Source organism: Talpa occidentalis, unplaced genomic scaffold (genome assembly GCF_014898055.3).
Source record: "Talpa occidentalis isolate TD23 unplaced genomic scaffold, MPIMG_talOcc4v2.1 talOcc4.8, whole genome shotgun sequence".
In the NCBI taxonomy this organism is placed as follows: Eukaryota; Metazoa; Chordata; class Mammalia; order Eulipotyphla; family Talpidae; genus Talpa; species Talpa occidentalis.
In genome coordinates, this window is record NW_023605194.1 from 44,075,682 (window position 1) to 44,094,527 (window position 18,846).

At 39.8% G+C, this 18,846-nt stretch overlaps 1 protein-coding gene across 1 annotated transcript in view; it reads right to left on the minus strand.

Annotated features, from left to right (window-relative positions):
- LOC119234510 (anthrax toxin receptor-like) overlaps positions 1–18,846 on the minus strand; it is a 52,336-nt gene that overhangs the window by 21,985 nt on the left and 11,505 nt on the right. The window lies entirely within an intron of this gene.

An 18,846-nucleotide genomic window follows, 5' to 3' on the forward strand; every position in this document is an offset into this window, starting at 1 on the left:
CCACCAGGGAGGCCCCTACAGCTTACTTTCTAATACATGATTTTTCTACATTTTTTGCTATCTCCTATGGTAATCTTTAAACATGATGTGAAATAACTTTGTGTGTGTTCATTCTTTTGAACATAGATCAAACTGTTTCTCTTACTGCCTTGCTCGCTTTCTGTCAGTTGTTTTTACATCTTTTTAAAATATTTGGATATTGACAATTCATTTTGAAATTAAAAAGACATTTCCTCCCAGAGAGTCTCTGCCTATTGATATTTAGAAAACTATTTAAATGAGGTTGGGAAGCTAGAAAGATGTCTGTGAGTTTGTAAATTAGCAAACTACCAGACCCACCACACCTTGCATCTTCAATGAGAGATTATGGTGTTATGCCCTCCAGCAGAATTGATGGGGGGTGAGGCCCTTTAGAGTTGTCTAGGGGGTTGTTAGCCTTGGATTCCAAGAAGTGCACGTGCATCAATACACCCTCCATTCTGCCCTCTTCTGTCTTTTGTTTCCGAATCCACGCTATTTGCTGTTGGAATAACTGCCTTGAGGTCAAGGCATTCCTGCCTCTAGTAGCACTACCCAGCAACACTCAGGAAACATTGGTTGACTCTGAATAAATTTAGTAGCTACACTGAATTTTCTCAATTCAGGTCTTATACAGAAAATAATTTCGGTTATCATGAATTATGTGCACAATGAGAAATACAGAAATTCAGGTATACAGTCTTTCAAAAATATCTTCCACTAGTGATTTTAATGTCTCAGTCTTCTGGTGTGCCCAAAATTCTCCATCTTTGACCGAAACACTACTTGAGCAATGGTGCATTTGGAGGAGGAATGTTGGGAGAGTAGGGAGGAGATTGGTGGGAGGTTATGCTTCCCTAAGGGAAATCTCCTTTCAGATATGAAGGTAGAAACAGGATGGGAATTTCAGGCTCTCTACTGAAGGAGTCTGAATGCAGAGAATTTGATCGTGTCATTTCTTGGTTTGCATCTTCTAACTTGCTGTATGCTGCAGAGTGAGCCAGCCGGGCCAGTCACTTAACCACGCAGAGCCAGAGCTCACCTCTCCAGGTTCGAACCCTCCCTCCCTCTTTTCCTCTACCTGGGACACTGCTTTCCTCACTCCTCCCTGGTGTTCCAATGTGTGGTTTGTTTGTTGTTGTTGTTTTAAAGATTTATTGTATTTATCTATACATATAAGAACTGGGGTATGTGGCGGGGGGACGATTCACCAGAGACAGAGTGGGGAGCAGAACAGGCAGACTGACTGAAATACACTGCTGAGGGGAGCAGCGGGCGAGACAGGAGAAGTCTGCTTTGCCATGTGGGTGTCTCCCTGGCCTGGGATTGAACTCATGCCAAAGTGCCTGGCAATAGCTTATTAGCATTGAGACTTTAATCCTTGTGCCACCAGGAGGCCAATGTTAGGTAATGTTTGGTTGATACATGGAAAGAATTTCAAATTCACAGAGAATTAAACCAATTTAAATTTAAATTTTTATAGTGAAATGTCACTTCAAGTTTATCATATTGGAGAAGATTATAATTGTTGATTATACTCACAATTATGAAAGAAATATGTACTTTTATATCCTTACAAATTTTACAGTATATGTTTAAACTTAAGATGCCTTTACCTATGGACCATGCAATTCAATTCCACATCTGAGACTCTTTCCTCTTCCTGTATACTTGCCTACATGCAGAAAGTAACATGTAAAAGCAGGTTCACTGTAACATTTTTTGAAACAATGAAAAGATAAAAATTACTCACCCCACCAGTAGAAAATGGCTAAATAGATTATGGCACAGTATACAGTGTAAAATGATCATGAACTTTTGATAGTCTAGAACTTGTCCAAGATATATTGTTAAATGAAAAAGAAATTTGCAAAACAGAATAAATATAGTTGCTAACATGTGAAAATACTAATTAGTTTATGTGTTAATCTGCACACTGTAAAAAATCTGAAAAAACCTATACTTAAGTATGCACAATGATTACCTCAGGAATGTGGAGCTATGGGAGGCATTCACATTCTTCTGTACATTTATGATCTTTGAAATGTTTAAAAGAAATAATATTTGAAAATGAAAAAAAGCAAAAATTTAAAAAGTCCATGAATCCAAAAAATGGTAGCATGTGGAATAACGGGAAGAGGTGGCAGATGTAACAAGACGGATCATTTGTAGACAATTGCAGAAGGGACACAGGAGTACAGCCGGTTCTTTGTATCCTCTACTTTTGTCATTAGAAATTTTCATAATGAAAAGTAAAAACAAGCTTGGGACATGTAGAAGAAGCACAATCCATGTGTCAGTTTCAAAAGAATAGAGTTCTGCATAAGGAGTACTTTAAACATCTAAATTTAGATGTTAGTGGGTAGAGACTGAGGTTTATCAACAAATTGCTGAAAGATTACCTTGTATAATTTGGGTAGAAGAGAGAAGGATTAAAGGTGAGGATACAAGTAGAAGATATTTTGCTTTAGTCCAACAGCAGGAAAGCCCAGGAAAGTCATGGTTAATGACTGGGGAGCAAGGAGATGAGACAGGAGTCCAGGTAACATCTCAGTCCTTCATCAGAGACCCCTGGAGGTAACAAGACCATCATCAGACTCAGACAGCCCCATAGTGATCTACACGCACCCTTCTCAAAGAAACCTTTGGCTTTACAGATGCTCTTTAGCCAATTCATGCCTGTTTGTCTCAAGAGGGGCTGAAAACAGGCCTCTACCTTGATTCTGCTTTTTCCTACTTATTCCTTCCAATACCAGTTTCCACATTGTGCTATCCTCACTATCCTCCATCTATAGAGGTCTCTAGAATGAAATTCTATCTATTAAATAATAACATCTTATCCATCCCTCTTCCCAGCTCCTGTCAACCACTTCTACTTTCTGTCTCAGAAAGTACATTGTCCTCAAGTTTCATCCCTGTTAGAATATATGTCAGAATTTTCGTTCTTTTTGAGACTAAATAGGATTGCATTTTTGGATAGGCCACATTGTGTATTCTTTCATTTATTAATGAACACTTGGGTTCCTTCTTCCTGTTGACTATTATGAATAAAGCTGTTATGGTAATGGGAGTAAAATTATCTCTTTGAATGTCTGCTTTCAAATCTTTTGGGTATATACATACTCAGAAGCAGAATTGCTACATCATATGGTAATTCTGTTTTTAATTTTCTGAAGAACCACCATAATATTTTCCATAGACACTGTACTATTTTTATATTTCCACCAGTAATGCACTCCAAGGGTTGAACTTTCTTCACATCCTCATCAACATTTATCATGTGGTTTGTTTTCTGATAGTAACCAACTTAATGGATGTGAAGCAGAAGAAAGGAAATTTAAAGAGAAAGTGGAGGTTGAGTAAGGTTAAATCATCCACTACCAGAAAGTGTGTTTATTCCCAAGTCTTCAGACAAATTAGAAGGATGGGTTAAATACTACCTTGTCATTTAAAAAGACAATTCTTGTATCAGGATCACCTGAGTTACATATCATAATGCAGATTCTTGGGCCCCATTCCGAGCCTATTAAGTCAGAATCTGCCTAGGATTTGGGTGTTTAAATAAAAAAATAAATAAAGCTTTTCCTGAAACCAGGAAATAAGGGGAATGCAACTGACCACAGAGATTTAAACCATAAAACCAGTTTTAAAAATCCCAGCAAGATATGCAAAGTCACCTCTAAAGGGACAGATCAGTCTCTCCTTAACCTCTTAACACTAACCAGATTGATCATATAAACAAATATAAAGGAAAGATGAGTAGGAGGAAATGTTCTGACCTTGGCATAAAGGAGAATTTCTTAAACAAGACATAAAAAAGCACAAGCCTTAAAAGGATTCAAATATTCAACCATGTAAAAATTAAAACTTCTGTACAACAAAAGATATCATAAAAAAAGTGAAGACAAGCTATAAAAGGGAAAAAGAAATTTGCATTACATTTAATCAACAACAGATTGTGTTTAATCAATAAAAGATCACTATCTAGAATATATAAAGAACTTCTAAAAAATCAATTTCAGAAAAGGGAGAATTACCTCCATAGAATAATGATCAAAGCACACGAATTGGCAATTCCACGAAACGCTCAAACCACAAACTAACTCATGAAAAGGTGTTCATCTTTACCAGGGAAGGGGAAATGCAACTTGAACCACAAAAAGATCCCCTTTCAAATATACAATATCATTCACATGTAATATTTAGTGTTTACTTTCTGTCTTCCTCTGCTAGACTATGCATCCCAGAAGAGCAGAGATCTTTGTCAGTTTTGTTTACTGATGTATCCCAAACACCAAGAATGAACAAACATGGCTAAATCTCAAAATCATAAAATCATGATCCAGAAGGATACTTACAGCATGAGCTAATCTATAAAATTTTAAAACGTGTAAAATGATACTATGTATGGTTTACAGCTACATACATATGTAGTAAAAGTCTAAAAACTTCAGGGAATAGTGAACAGTAAATTTAGGATAGAAATTATCTCTGGTTTTGGGTGAAGGGGGAGGGATTGCACTGGATTTGTAATGTTTTAACTTAAAACTTGACAAAGCCAAGAGGCGAGATGTAGTATCAGTTCTACTGATTTTTATTTTTTGTGTACCTTGAAATATTTCCTAATTTTAGAAGAAAGAAATAATAAATGGCTTAAAAGGAAGTTAGATGGGCCGTGCTAACGTATACAAGGGCAAGCGCAAGAGAGGAGCTCTCCCACCACAGAAATCATCAAAGTTCCTTTAGGTAAGACCATCTTTTTCTGAAAAAGATATTGGTTACTGAAGTCCACAAAATGCTGGTAGAGATGATTGGTATTCACATACATGCCGGAAAACTGTCATTATTATTAAAGCTGAACCGATCATGCCCTGTGATGCAGCAATTCCACAATTAGGTATACAACTAATAGACGCATATGCAAGACCTCAAAAGACAAGTATAAGAACATTTACAGTAGCATTATTCATAATAGCCCCCAAATGCAAACAACCCAAATGTCCACCAAGAGAACAGATACATAAGCTGCAGTATAATCATGCCTTAACTAATGAACTTTACAATGGAACCAGTGGTGCTCCCAAGAGGCTATACCACGTAGACTCAGTGTGCAGGGGTCTATGCCAACTAGATTTGTATAATTAGACTCTATGACAACCACAGTGCTAATGAAACACCAAAAAGGGGCACCATTTTATACATTAAATACATAATACATAGTCTTTTGACTATGATGAATAATGCCATATTTGGTGTACAAGATTTTTGTGAACATATGTTCTCATTTTCTCTTGGTATCTGCCTAGGAGTGATGGAGTCATATGGTAACTCTATGTTTAACCTTTTGATCAAAGGTTGTTTGATCTGCCAGGCTGTTTTTTAAAACACCTGCACCATTTACATTTCTAGCACCAATGTACAAAAGTTCCATTTTCTCCATATTCTTGCCAACATTTGTTATTATCTGTCCTTTTGATTAAATTCATTCACGTGTGTGAAGTGGTATTTCATTGTGGCTTTGACTCACATTTCCATGATGGCTAGTGATGTTGAACATCTTTTTGAAATATATGTATCTTTAAAAAATATTTTGTATATAACACAAGAAATGACAATTTGCATACTTTTTTTTCTTCTGGACTCCTAACAGTTTTATATTTGTTGGGTACATGACACAGGGATGCATGAGGGTGGGAGCATTTTTTCCCACCCTTATTGCCCATTTATATATTTTCTTTGGAGAAATATCTATTCAGATCCTTTGCTCATTTTTTTTCTTTTTAAAGGACCCTCGCCAGTGGCCGGGGATCTAACTGGTGCTGCAGAGGCTGCGGGCAGCCTTGCCACCCAGTGCTCAATCGCTGCGCCACCAACTTTGCTCGTTTTTAACTAGGATATTTGTCTTGTTATTATTAAGTGAATAATTTTGTAGTTTCCAGTGTATGACTTTGCACTTTTTAAAAATTAACTATTTCTTAGTGCTTTATTCTTTTTTTTTTTTTTTTTTTTTTAAAGATTTATTTATTTATTATTTATACAAGCACTGGGTATAGTCAGAAGCGCGGAGGGTGAGAGAATTCACCAGAGCCAGAGCGGGGAGCAGAGCAGGCAGAAGGACCGAAGTACACTGCTGAGGGGAGCAGTGGGAGGCAGGAGAGGTCTGCGCGCCATGTGGGACCCTCCTCCGGTGGCCGGGGAGCAGCCGGGGACCGAACCAGAGACACAGAGGCTACGGGCAGCTTCGCAACCCAGCGCTCAACCGCTGTGCCACCGGGGAGGCCCGCTTTATTCTTTTTGAATAGAAGTTAAATTTAATTAAAAAAAAATTCATTGTCAGAATGGTCCAGTCCAGTATAGAGAAATACAATTGATTTTAGTATAGTGATTTTATAGCCTGCAATCTTTTTGAACTTGTTTATTCTTTTTTTAAAAAGATTTTTAAAAATTTATTTATGCATACAAGTGCTGGGGTGGGGAGGTGGTGAGTGGATTCACCAGAGACAGTGGGGAGAAGAACAGGTGGATGTACTGAAATACACTGCTGAGGGGAGCAGAGAGGGAGACAGGAGAGGTCTGCTCCATCATGTGGGTCAGCTCCCTGGCTGGGGATCCAAATCACAGTGCCTTGGCTGGTGAAAGCTTGATAGTGCTGAGACTTTAACCCCTGCACCACCAGGGAAGCCCTTATTTATTTATTTAGTCTAGTATTTTTTTTGTGAATTCCATAGGATTTTTCTATATAAAAGATTTTATCATTTGTGAAAGCTATTTCTTCCCTTCGAAACCTGGATGCCTTTCTCTTTCATTTCTTACCTAATTTTTCTGGTTAAAATCTCTACTAGAATGTTGAAATAAGTGGCAACAATGGGCATCTTTGTCTTGCTCCTGATGTAAGACAAAAAGCTTTCAATTTGTCACCAGTAAGTACAATGTTAGTTATGACATTTTCATGTCCTTTATCACAAGAAGGAAGTTTGGTGAGTGCTCATATCATGAAGGATGGTGGATAGTGTCAAATACTTTTTCTGACTCTATTGAGACTATTATTTGTTTTTTGTCCTTTATTCTGTAGATATGGTGAATTACACTGACTGATTTTTCTATGTCAAGTTAACCTTGAATATCTGGGATAAATCCAGAAAAAGTGTGAACCTTATGATATTTTGCTAAGTTCAGTTTACTAGTATTCTGTTGATTTTTGCATCTATATTCTTTTTTTTAAATTTTATTTTTATATTCCCCATACAATTGCAACCCCCTTATTTTGACCCCAATCCCTTCTTTCCCCGCCACCCACCCTTCCCACAGTATGTCTCTGGTTCATAGTTGTTTGTTGATTTTGATTTTTTCTTTCTTATAGTTATTCTTTTTCCTGGTCCCTTATTTAGGTTTTCTAGATTCCTGCTATGAGTGAGACCATCCGGTATTTTTCTTTTCCTTTCTGGCTTATTTCACTGAGCATGATCCCTTCCAGCGCCATCCATGTTGCTGCAAATTGCAACATCTATATTCTTAAGGGATATTAGTCCATAGTTTTCTTATATTTCTGTCTGGTTTGGTATAAGGATAATACTAGTCTCAGAATGAGCTCACAAATAATGTCTCTGCTATTTCTTGGAAGACTTTGTGAAGAATTGGTGCTAATTCTTCTTTTAAATATGTGGTAGAATTCACCAGGGAAGACATCTCGTCCTGGTATTTTTGTTGTTGGAATGTTTTTGATGACTGAATCAGTCTCTTTACTTGTTATAGGTGGACTCAGATTTTCTATTTCTTCTTGAATCAATTTCAGTAGTTGACTCTAGAAAATTGTAGATTACATCTATATTGTCTAATTTGCTGGCATATACTTGTTCACAGAATATCTTTTTTTTTGTACAATTAATGATAGCCTTTTTTACATTTCTGATTTTAATAATTTGAGTATCATTTCTTTTTTTCTAGAAACATAGCTAAATGTTAATTTTGTTGATCTTTTCAACTTTTGGGCTATTAATTTTCTTTATTGTTTTTCTATTCTCTAATTGATTTCTGCTCTACTATAATAAAAAAGCAAAAACATCATTGATTTCTGCTCTAATTTTTATTATTTCTTTCCTTCTGCTTGTTTAGAGTTCAGTTTGCTCTTCTTTATCTAGTTTCTTAAGGTGAAAGTTCATTAATTCGAGCTCCTTTTTTTAAAATATAGGTACTCAAAGTAATACATTTTCATCTAAGAATGACTTTTCACTGGAGTCCACAAGTTTTGGTATGTTGGATTTTGATTTTCATCCATATCAAAGTGATTTTTTAATTTCTCTTGTGACTTCTTTTTTTTTTAAAGATTATTCATGCATACAAGAACCAGGGTACAGGCCAGATGTGCGGGAGGGTGAGAGGATTCACCAGAGACAGAGCGAGGAGCAGAACAGGCAGACTGACTGAAATACACTGCTGAGGGGAGCAGTGGGCGAGACAGGAGAGGTCTGCCTCGCCATGTGGGATTCTCAGTAGGATGGAACCTGTGCTGCAGAGGCTGCAGACAGCTTCACAGCCCTGTGCTCAACTGCCTGCACCACCAGGGGAGGCCCCATCTTGTGGTTTCTTTCACCCACTGGTTATTTAAGAGTATATTGTATAGGGCAGTGCCGATTAGATCCCCGCTAGCCACGGAGCAACCCACATGGCGCAGCAGACCTCTCCTGTCTCACTTGCTGCTCCCCTCAGCAGTGTATTTTGGTCATTCTGCCTATTCTGCTCCCTGCTCTGTCTCTGGTGAATCCTTTCACTCTCCACTCCTCTGGCCTGTACTCCAGCTCTTGTATGCATAAATAAATAAATCTTTTTTTTTTTTTTTTATAGAGGCATGCTTTATTTATTTGTTTGCTGGTTTCTTTGTTTGTTTTGTTTATACATACACTGGGTACAGTCAGAAGCGCGGGAGGGCGAGAGAATTCACCAGAGCCAGAGCGGGGAGCAGAGCAGGCAGAAGGACCGAAGTACACTGCTGAGGGGAGCAGCGGGCGGCAGGAGAGGTCTGCGCGCCATGTGGGACCCTCCTCTGGTGGCCGGGGAGCAGCCGGGGATCGAACCGGCGCCGCAGAGGCCGCGCGCAGCTTCGCAACCCAGCGCTCAACCGCTGCGCCACCGGGGAGGCCCCATCTTGTGGTTTCTTTCACCCACTGGTTATTTAAGAGTATATTGTATAGGGCAGTGCCGATTAGATCCCCGCTAGCCACGGAGCAACCCACATGGCGCAGCAGACCTCTCCTGTCTCACTTGCTGCTCCCCTCAGCAGTGTATTTTGGTCATTCTAACTATTCTGCTCCCTGCTCTGTCTCTGGTGAATCTTTTCACCCTCCACTCCTCTGGCCTGTACTCCAGCTCTTGTATGCATAAATAAATAAATCTTAAAAAAAAAAAGTATATTGTATAACTTCCATATATTTGTGACTGTCCCAAATTTTCTTGTGTTATAGATTTCACCTTTCTTTTTATTGTATTCAGAAGCATATTTATATAATTTCAATCTTTTAAACTTTATTGAAAAAAATTATGGCCTAACATGGTCTATCCTGGAAAACATTCCATCTGTATTTGAGAAGAATGTTTATTCTCCTATTGTAGAGTTTTCTATAGGTTTCAGTTAGTTTATAGTGCTGTTCATCCATTTCCTGTTGACCTTCTAACTAATTATTATATCCACTATTGAAAATAAGATAATAAAGTCTTCAACTACCTATGTTGAATTTTTTATTTCTCCCTTCACTTATGATTTTCTTGTTTCATACATTTTGGTTACCTACTACAGAGCTGATGTTTATAATTCTATCATCTTGATATAGTGACTATTTTATCCTTATATAATTTTCTTCTTAGTCCCTAGTAACAGTTTTTATTATAAAATCCATTTTGTCTATTATTTATATAGACATTCCAGATATTTTGGTTATGATTTGCATGTCTTTTAATATCTCTTTCCATCTCTTTTCTTTTAACATATCTGTGTCTTTGAATCTAAAATATTTCTTTTATAGACAGCACATAGTTGGATCATATTATTTTTTATTTTTTTAAAGAATAATTCCTGTAGGGGCCTCCCTGGTAGCTCAAGTGGTTAAGTCAAAGCACCATGAAGCTATCCACAGCCACTGCAGCACAGAGCTTGATCCCCAGCCAAGGAACTGACCCACATGGTACTGCAGATCTCTCCTGTTTTGCTCACTGCTCCCCTCAGCAGTATATTTCAGTCCATCTGCCTGTTCTGCTCCCCACTCTGTCTCTGAATCTTCTCGCTGCTGCCCACACCTCTGGCTTACACCCCAGTTCTTATATGCACAAATAAATGAAATAAAAACCTAAAAACAAAAGAATTATTCCTTTATCGTAATTTTATTCAAATCTGAGATTGACTCCCCATATTGCTGTGTGAGTTTGGGCAGTACCCTCTGATTGCTCACCAGTAAGATGGATTTAATAACAGTTAACTTGCAGTGTTATGAGGAGGACTAAATGGAAATATATGCAAATATTGATACATGGTAAATGTTCAATCATTGAAAATGTATTTATCAATAAAGACAATGTCATTTTTCTGCTATATTATCAATTTTATTTCATTTTTCTTTATTGTTAAAATTTGTATAGTTTGCCTTTCAATGTTTTAAGGCATCTCTATCTTTTATAATGTTATGTCTTGCTGCTACTTCTTTTTTTTTTTTTTTCATTTACCAAGGCATATGGTACCTGTCTGTTTAATTGTCTTTATCCCTGCTAATGTGTAGCTCCTCAAGGGCAATGAATTATCTTGTTCACTGTTAGATTCCAGGGCCTTGGACAATTCCATGATGGCTAATGATGTTGAGGATCTTTTTTTACATGGCACATGACAGGAACTCAATAAACATTTACTAAAAGTCAAGTGAATGAATAAATAAACTGCCTCTTACCTTGGAACATAAAGAAGTGTCCACATCTTAGTGTTCACCCAAATATCTGGCTCTATTCAGTGTTTCCACACTTCATGATCGGGTGTCAGTTTTACTATTAGCTGAGGACCAACTGTGCTATTATTAATTAAAAGTTTTATTGAAAGGAACTTGCTGCTTTAGTGCAATGTAGTCAAAAGGAACGATTTATATTAATAGCTTAAGTAGAAAATCAGTATCATTTGCCTTTATTCATTAAATTACACAAATTAATCTTCCAAATTAAAAAAAAATATTTCTTTGCCTATTCCTCAAATGATACCAGATATCATATTTTGGGAAACCTTACTTTTCATTCAGTACTTTCCTAATCTAATACACTGGTCATTTACTTGGCTGTGCGAATTTTTAATTTTTTCCATATTCTCTCCTTTTCCAAGGGCTGAGATACTATATTTGATGGAAAAGTATGTTTCTTTGCTTTCACTTTATTTTAATTTATTTGGGGTCAACTCAGGATGGTTCAGCCAAGCTCATCAGGCTTTGAGGCTTTGATGCCTAGGTATGTATGCCCCCTGCTGCCTTTGGGGCTTGGTCCTTCCTTGTTCTTATGCCATTGTATCCCTTTGGTGCCTATCCCAGGGTGAGGCCATCATGACCCGTCTCTCAGCATAAGGAATTAGATTTTTAGAGTTTATAAATCTGATTACTGATGAATATTTAGACCCACCAGAGAAAAAATCAAAACAATGCCATTATTATATATACCATGTCATTTCCAATTAATCCACCATTACTACTTTGTGTTATGGAACATAAAATATCTCAACATTCTCGGAAAACTTTTTCTTGTAAAATACACACCATAGTAATGTAATTACTGCCAATTGATAATTTCCATTAAAAATAAGTTTGTCAAGAGGTTCATAAATTTGCTGCCATAAAGCGCCTTTTTGGCAGGTAGATTGTTGAATTGGATACAGATTTTCTCTCTCAATTAAGTGAAAACTTGTGAAGTCACTTTACTTATATCAAAGAGGGATTTTAATGTGTTTTTGGAGAGGGTATATAGATAGTTTGATTCTGCCACGTCCCATAACTATGGAAGGCAGTTTTGCAAGGAGAAACTGAGGAGATTTGACTTTGATCACAAGACCCTTCTCCCTCTTGGTTGCTGAGCGGCAGAACTGCCAGGTGAGAAGGCACTGGGTACCAGTCCTCCTATGCCTTACTAAGAGAGAGCAAAGCCTGCCTTCAGGTGTGTCTTCCATCTGCAAGTGAGACTTGAGTCCTGTCCTCAGCTTGCCCCCACCCGCTGTGGTCATCACAGTTCAGTTCTCGCATTAAATGGCCATGAATGTCAGCAGAGCTGGGCAGACCCCCAGCCTCCCACATTTTTGTTCTTTGCTCCCTGGTAAGAAAAATTTTAGAGACCCTATGTGAGGGACAGATCCTCTGGTCAATGTGGTGGTTACTTTGCCAGTGTCCCAAACTGACAAGTGACTGTGGCAAATAAATCACAGTCACTCATTTTGAAATACAAAGTCTAAAAATGCCATCAGACTCTTTGAAGAAATATTGGCCAGACATTTCTCTGTTAGGGCTCCAGGGAAGTCAATAAGTGGTTTTCTGCTTCCTTCCTGTAGGTCTCCTGAAGTGGGTGTGAAGAGGAAGGAAGGCACCTCTTGACACCTTCTGTTGCATTTATCCTCTGCAGCATTTTTGTTTCTCATGACAGCTGCTCAGTGACCATACAAAGGATCGAAGAGCCTCTGCCATCCATCTGAGTCATTCCATGTCCTTATATTTTCATGTTCACACAGAATAATTCCTACGAAGAATTCAGTCTCCAGGGCCTCCCTGGTGGTGCAAGGGGTCAAGTCTCAGCACTATGAAGCTACTGGCAGCCACTGCAGCACAGGTTCTATTCCCAGCTAGGGAGGTGACCCCTATGGCACAGCAGACCTCTCCTGTCTCACCTGTTGCTCCCCTCAGTAATATATTTCAGTCAGTCTGCCTGTTCTGCTCCCCACTCTGTCTCTGGTGAATTCTCTTATCACCCTGCACCTCTGCCTACATCCCTGCTCTTGTATACAAAAATAAATAAATCTTAAAAAAAAAAAGAGAGAATTCAGTCTCTACTTGTTATACCCCAGTAATTCCCGCTTCTCCCAGCAACCAATGCTGATGCCCTGTGTGCTGGGGAGGCCACAGTCTCCCAGGCTGCTGCCTGGATGAACACCTGGAACAACAATCCCCATTTTCAAGTGTCCATCTCAAAACCTAGCTCATCCAGGTTGCTTTTCTTTGCCTCCCTATTTTAAATATGGACAGCCCTTCTAGAAGAAGGGCTAGCTTTTCTAGAAGAAAACTATGGACAGTGTTTCTTCTAATGCTTCCCTCACTCTATGGTTATTAGAGTTATGTGTGGCCTGTGGTCTCTAGCCACTGGGCTGGGTGCACAGTGAAGACAGGACCTGTGTCAGCTGACATCCTGTATCCACCCCAGAGAGGTGAGTACATAACTTGTTGAATTAAACCAAACTGTATCTACCTATCTTTGTTTCCTTATTTTCTAATCCCTCTCCCACACCATTTTAACTCTTAGCTTCAGTCTTCACTGGCTTATAGATATATCTTCTTTTTCTATTCATGCATTTCTTTATTCCTTGCACATTTATTATGTGTCTTCCAAGAGTCAGGCACTGGACTAGGCATTGGGGGTCACAGTAAGACTGTTTCAGAAACTAATTGCCTGGAGGAGGTCCAGGCAAGGTGGAAGGGGCTCTTGCATGGGGGAGAGGGGCTGTTGATGCTGCTTAGGGAAGTCAGAGGAGGGTGCCCATGGCTGCCATGTTTAAGCATGGCATTTGTCATGCAGTCTCTCTGTCTAGATGAACCCCCTTCAAGTCCTGGACCAATTTCAGATGACTGCCCTGCTCCCAGATGCAGTCTCTTATCAGTTTTCAGGACAGTTGCCCTTTTGATCTTTTGACACCCTGGTCTCTTTTTCAGCTTCCAATATCCTTGATAGGATTTTCTCCTTGACCTTCTCTTCCTTCTTCCTGGTTCTCTCACCTTTATGTAGATGACTTTTCAATGTGTGTCTTTAATTAAGTTCTCTCCTCTGGACTGAGGTACATTCTGTCAACCTGCTGGATCCAGCCTTCTACAGATGTTCTGCTCTCCCCTCACATTTCAGCACATGAGGAACAGAATATGCTTTTCTTTGTTCCTGCTCCCGAGACATTCAGCTCTTTATCCCCCAGCGGTCTTAGACTGAAACTGTGGAGGAGGCAGGCTGCCATTGCACTCTAGTCTTCTTTCATAACTGACTGCAAAGTCTATACTTGTCCTGGCCCCTTCTGCTTAGACACATTCTTTTGTGACACTGTTAAACATATAAAAAACAAAACAAAACCTGTCACTATTCTTGGGTAATTGCTCTTGATGTACAGCTACATGAAGAAGGACACCGGTCGAGGTGCCACACAGCAACCTCACGGCGCAGTGGGTGGGCTCTGGTTGTCTGGTGTGCAAGTAGCAGCTTATCTGAATATCCGAGCTCTGATAGTTCAGGGAGGACATTCCCACTATTTATCACCCTGCTGAGTATGACATCCAGCTTTGCCCGGATGTGGTATAATTGCATGTTGGGGCCTCCTTAGCCTTCAGCGGAAGTACCCTGCCTCGACTAAGACCATTCATGGCTGTGCAGGACCAGAGCCTCTCCCTTTGCCCTGCTGAGTGGCAATGTTTGCGTGGACAGCTGCGTCCCCACCCTGGGCCCCCTGCTGGCTCAGATAGACTGGTGGCCAGTGAGAAATAATCCTCTGTTGGCGGTTATAAACCACTAAGATTTGGTTCTTTGACTAGCACCCCACTAGTGTGAAGTGCAGTCATACTTAGCCCCTTTTATATTTCACGTGTACATTTGTTTTTCTAAAGAAATGGTTCACATGTCCTTGAACTTTGTAAAGGAACTTCCCCTAAGCAATAGGTTTCTCTTTAAGTAATGGTTGAAAATACATAAGTCTTAATAACACACATTTTACACAAATTTAACGAACGTAATATGTTCACACCGGTTTACGCTCACATAGAGCGTGTGCCACACTTAGTGAGTGAATAAGTGAGCTGGAACCAAACTTCAGCTGTAAATTAAGGCTGCCTCTGCCATCATAGCGTGCCATCCACTGCTGAGTGCTGAGTGTCCTCAGCACCCAGCGGGTGGTGGCTCCCTCCCTCCCATCCTCACTTGACAAGTTAGAAGCGTCTCCACTGGTGTCAACCCCTCTGATCATTCCTGTTCCAATCTGCCAAGTTTCAAGAGGAGTGGGGTTTACTCCTTGAACTTCAGGATAGAGAAAGAGAAAGCAGGTGGGGTCATCTATCACTGGCAGAGGACAGACACCTCGGTCCCAGTCAAGGTCATTCCTTGCAGATCCTACACCAGACCAGGTCTCCCTCCCTCAAGTGCTGCTCCCTCTCCCTGAAGTGGGGTGGTACCTCCTCCACCTCCAGGTCTCTGCTTAGATGTAGCCTTCAACCAGGCCTCCCCACCCTTAGATTTAGAATTGTAACCAGTTCCTCCCACCTTCCTTAATACTCTCCACCTTCCTCTCCTGACATCTTTCCTGCATTGCACTTAACTCCTCATAGCTCCTACATCATTTACTAAGTTACTGTGTTTATTGTTTCTCTCTTGCCACTAGAGCAGGAGTTCCACAAAAGCAGGGAATTTAGTCTTGTATCCCAAGTAAACAGAACAATGCCTGGCACAAAAGAGATGCTAATATTTGCGGAATGAATGAGTAGGGTGGGGCCAGACAGGCTCCCTGAGTGAGTGCTAGCTGGCAGGGGGAGAGCCCCTGACCCACAGCCCCTAGTTCACTGGTAATGTGTGTAGGCTAAGTGGTCAAGCATGTTTTGGTTTATTCCTGCCTCTCAGGGACAGGACCTCTCCCAAGGCCTTGGCAGAGCTAGGAGATGGAGTTGGTTCTCTATGAGCCCACTCTGGCTGCTTCTCTAAGCGCCCACACACTCAAAAAAAGAACACAAATCTTGGTGATAAAGAATATTTTTAAGTGACTATAAAATTTGGAGTGGGAGTGGATGACATATTTGTCCCCCTAATTAAATACTTGGAACAGAGGTCTCTCTGGCTCCCTGTGGCTGTCAGCAAAACCTCTGATGCATGTGGTGGCCTTGGTTTTGTTATCGATGTTGGAGAAGCAACAGGGAGACGAAGAGGTGAGCCACAGTTGTGCTTTGCAAGCAAGGAAATGCCATCATTGACAAGCATGTTGACAAACACATAGAATTAAAAAAAAAAAACTTTTACAAATTCTTTTGACTTATCATTCCCTCCCACACACACATTTTTGGCCTAAATTGTGTTATAGTCTTGTGTGTATTTTTTTTTTTAAGATTTTTATTTATTTCTTTCTTAAACTTTATTTATTTATTTATACTGGGTACAGTCAGAAGTGTGGGAGGGTGAGAGAATTCACCAGAGCCAGAGCAGGGAGCAGAACAGACAGACTGAGGAAATACACTGCTGATGGGAGCAGGAGATGGCAGGAGAGGTCTGCGCGCCATGTGGGACCCTCCCCCAGTGGCTGGGATCCAACCGGCGCTGCAGAGGCTGCGGGCAGCTTTGCAATTCAGTGCTCAACCGCTGCGCCACCGGGGAGGCCCCTTGTGTGTATTTTTAATCTGACTTCTTTTTGCCATTTTCTTTTCCTTAGTTTAAAATTTTTTAATCAATCGATTATTTTTTTTTACATTTTAAAAGGATAGGTTTATAAGGAAAAGTAGAAAAAAGAGAGGCACCTGCATAGTCACAGGTTGGCAGGAGACCTCTAATAGACTGTTTTTTATAATAGTTTTAAGTTTACACTAAACTGAGCAGATAGTTCCATATATACCCTCCTAATACAGTTTGCCCTATTATTCACATAATTATACAGTATTAGTGTGATGTGTTTAGTAAAACTGATATATATTAATACATTGTTATTAACTAAGGTCTGGAGTCTATATTAGGGTTCAATCTTTGTGTTGTAGAGTTTCTATGGATTTTGACAAATCTGTAATGTCATGTAACACAACTACAGTATCATACAGAATAGTTTCAATGCCCTAAAAATCCTCTGTGCTCCACCTATTTGTCTCTCCTTTTCAACCCTGAACTCCTGGCAAACTGATTTTTTTAGTGTCTGTATAGTTATGCCTTTCCCAGAATGTCATATAGTTGGAAAAGTAGACTATATATAGCTTTCTCCAACTGGCTTCTTTTACTAAGCAATGTGTATTTAAGGTTCCTCCGTATCTTTTCATGATGCGATAGCTCATTACTTTTTATTGTTGAATAATATTCCATTGTCTGGATATACTACAATTTGTTTGTCTATGCAGTTTTTGAAAGACATTTTGGTTCTTTCTGGTTTTTAGCAAGTATGAGTAAAACAGCTATACTCATTTATGTGTAGGCTTGCTTGTGTGTGGATATAAGTTCTCAGCTTATTTGAATCAAACCTAGTGCCGGGCCTCCCCGGTGGCGCAGCGGTTGAATGCTGGGTTGCGAAGCTGCCCGCAGCCTCTGCTGCGCCGGTTCGATCCCTGGCTGTTCCCCGGCCACCGGAGGAGGGTCCCACATGGTGCGCAGACTTCTCCTGCTGCCCGCAGCTCCCCTCAGCAGTGCACTTCGGTCCTTCTGCCTGTTCTGCTCCCTGCTCTGGCTCTGGTGAATTCTCTCATCCTCCCATGCTTCTGACTGTACCCAGTGCTTGTACAAATAAATAAATAAAAAAATAAAAATAAAAATAAAAAGTGTCCTTATCAGTGAAAAAAAAAAAAACAAAAAAAAAACAAAAACCTAGTGCCATGCTGGATTATACGTTAAGACTGTATTTAGCTTTGTAAAAAAATCACTGAACTATCACATTCTGAGGTGGCTGTACCATTTTACATTCCCACCAGCCATGAATCAGAGTAAGGTTGCTCTAGAATCTTACTAGCATTTGGTATTGTCTATTCTTTGGATTTTTGGCCATTTTTATAGTTGTGTGTGGTTATTTAGTAATTCTAATTACCTATGAAACTGAAATTCTTTTCATACGCTAATTTGGGGAAGGCCCTCCAGGTCTTTTGCTCCCCCTCCTTCCTTTTTTTCTCTTTTCTTTTTTTTAAAGATTTATTTATTTATGCATACAAGAACTGGGGTCAGGCCAGAGGTGTGGAGGGTGAGAGGATTCACCAGAGACAGAGTGGGGAACAGAACAGGTAGATCCACTGAAATACACTGCTGAGTAGAGCAGCGGGCGAGACAGGAGAGGTCTGCTGTGCCATGTGGGGATTTCTCCCTGCCTGGGGATCGAACTCGTGCTGCAGAGGCTGTGGATTGCTTCATAGTGTTGTGCTTAACTCCTTGCGCCACCAGGGAGGCCCTCCTTTTTTTTTCTTTACAAAATTTATGCTTAAATGCCCAAGACACTTTATCCTAGCCACTGGTGGCAACAGATGTTATAGCACTGAAACTGGATATTTAAACAGAATGGCATAAAAGATCACTATTGCTTCAGGCACAAGGAACAGCCTACTTTTTGCAAGATTTTGTAATTCCACCTGTGGCCAGAGGGCCCTTTCTGGTGACCTTTGCTTTTACCTCTTGAGTTTCTTCTGCTCCTTTTTCTGTTTCTTCTTGAATGCCTTATCTCATCTCTTTGTCTTTTTTTTTGGGGGGGGGGTTTCCTTTTTATTGGGCTATTTGTTTTCTTACTGTTACATTTAAGACTTCTGTGTATATTTTGATATGTCTCTTATCAGGTATTTTGGCAATGTTTTAACAATGAAACTGCTTGTGTATAATTCAACAATGTTTAGTACATGCAGAGTTTTGCAAACGTAACCACAATCA